Source organism: Gorilla gorilla, chromosome 1, assembly GCF_029281585.2.
Source record: "Gorilla gorilla gorilla isolate KB3781 chromosome 1, NHGRI_mGorGor1-v2.1_pri, whole genome shotgun sequence".
NCBI classification, from domain to species: Eukaryota; Metazoa; Chordata; class Mammalia; order Primates; family Hominidae; genus Gorilla; species Gorilla gorilla.
Window position 1 is genome coordinate 103862430 of NC_073224.2, and position 2165 is coordinate 103864594.

Here is a 2165-nt window from a genome sequence, read left to right on the forward strand (position 1 = left end):
AGCCAACCCTCTCAGAGCTCATGATCTTCTTGGGGAAATAAGGCCAGCCCAGCTACGACAGAGGAGCTGGTGCTGGCAGCCAGCACTGTGAGTCAGGACCTGAGGGGTGATATGGAACAAGGGTGGTGAAGGAGCTCAGAGGAGAGGTCAGCCTCTGAGATGGGCCTGATGTTGGCAGAAAGGCACTGGGGAAGACAGAAAAGGACCCTTAACTGTGGGCCCTTTGTGGGCAGAGACACTGACTTCATCTTTGTATCCTAGCACCTAGCAAAACTATAGTTCAGAATTGAAGCTAAATTGTTTTCTTGTGAAATTAATGAAAGAATGGTCTGAGAAACTGTTTGAGGGTAGAAAGATGCTTTGTGTGTCTGGGAAAAAGAAGTTGACATGAGTGTAGTGGCTGAGCAGTGGTGATGAGCACTGGGCAGTGGACATGAGACCAGACCCCAGCGAAGGCCTTGCACTCTAGACTAGCCAGGAGAGCTGAAATTGCAGGGTGGGAGGCTGGGTCCTGTTTCTAAACAGTGCAGAGGTTACCTTTAGGGTGGAATCTTCTACCAATGTTATAATGTATAGTATAATGTATAGTTTTCAAAATTCTATTGATTATAATAAGGAGGTGGAAAGGCACTAGTGTATATTTAGAAGGCCTGGGTGTTCTAGCTTCTAGCTTGGCCGGTAATTGTGTGCTTTTGGATGGTTGGTTTCCACTCTCCAGGGCTCAGGTTTTCTATTCTGTAAACAGAATCATCCCCAAGGTCTGTGCCAGGTTTGAGCAGAGTATAATTTTCCCAAAGGAGGGACAAGACTGAAAGTATTCTAGGGATGGATTTGACAGTGGCACTCAGGGTGAGGTGGGGTAGGAGTGAGGATGCACGAGATGGAGGCAGGGAGACCAGTTGGGAGGGAGGAAATGATAGGGCCCTCACCTAGGATGGCAGCAATAGAAGTGGGGAGGGAAGACAGGCTTAAGAATGACTTGAAATGAGAAAACCCAGGACTGGAGGACTGAGAGGAAGGAAGGAAAGGGAAGGAGGAGGCGAGGGGACCTCATGATTCTAAGTGACAAAAATGGGGCATACAGAGATTAGGCCTGAGAGGAGGAAAAAAAAAGACATTTGCTTACACACATTGTGTCTCACAGAGCAGAATACCCAGGAGAAGCAGCAGGGCAGCTGGAGAGGAGGGAGTGATGTCAGGGATGTCACCTGCTGGGCACCAGATTTGTGCCAAGCACTAGAAAATAAATGACAGAAGCCTAAGCAAAGAAGCTTTAGGCCCCAGAAGGTCCAGTCCTCTGCCCTGGTAGCCGGTCTCGGTCAAGGACCACAGAGTGCCCTGGACTAACAGGTGCCAGAGCTGGAAGGAGCCCAGTAATCAGGCAAAAAACATTCCCAACTCTCAACCCAAGCACTGTGCCAACACCGGATGACATTCTCAACAAGCCACAGAGAAATGAGAAATGTTTCTGCCCACAGGGGTCCACAGTCTAGGGGCCTTTCCTGTCTTCCCCAGTGCCTTGCTGCCAACACCAGCCCCATCTCAGAGGCTGACTTCTCCTCTGAGCAGTTGGTATAAGGTTATTTTATAGCAGTTGGTATAAGATTAGTGGCTTTTATTTCTTTGGAAGGTCTTTTGTTTGTTTTTTGATGTTATATTCTTTTCACAGTTACTAGTACTAAAATTATCTTTATTTTGTAAAGTGATGGTTGTTACAAAGGGCCTTTGCCCTTACTTGGCAAAATAAAGAGTTGTTCCTTATTGACTATTTTTTTTTAAATTTAGGTTTAGTGAAACCCAAACACCTAAGAACCACTAGTGTGGTCTCTCAAGCCTAATCACTAACAAATATGGAATAGGTGAATGAAAAAAGAGAAATGACTTACTTGAGGTCACATTTTATAAGATGCCATAGAGAGGGCTTGACCGAAACCCAAAGCCAACCAACCAACCAAACAAATGAGGACTTTGGGTGATGTCAGAATCTCAACTGGAAATTCTCCCCTCCTGGCATCCCTGTTCCTAAAAGCCAGGCCTTTGCAGAGGTGGCAGGACCAGGCTTGTCATTGCAGCCACACCCTATCCCTCCCGACTCCTCCCAGACTCTCCAGGACACAGTGTGAAGCTCTGGTCCATCCCTCTCAGCCTGGGAGACATGCTGTGGC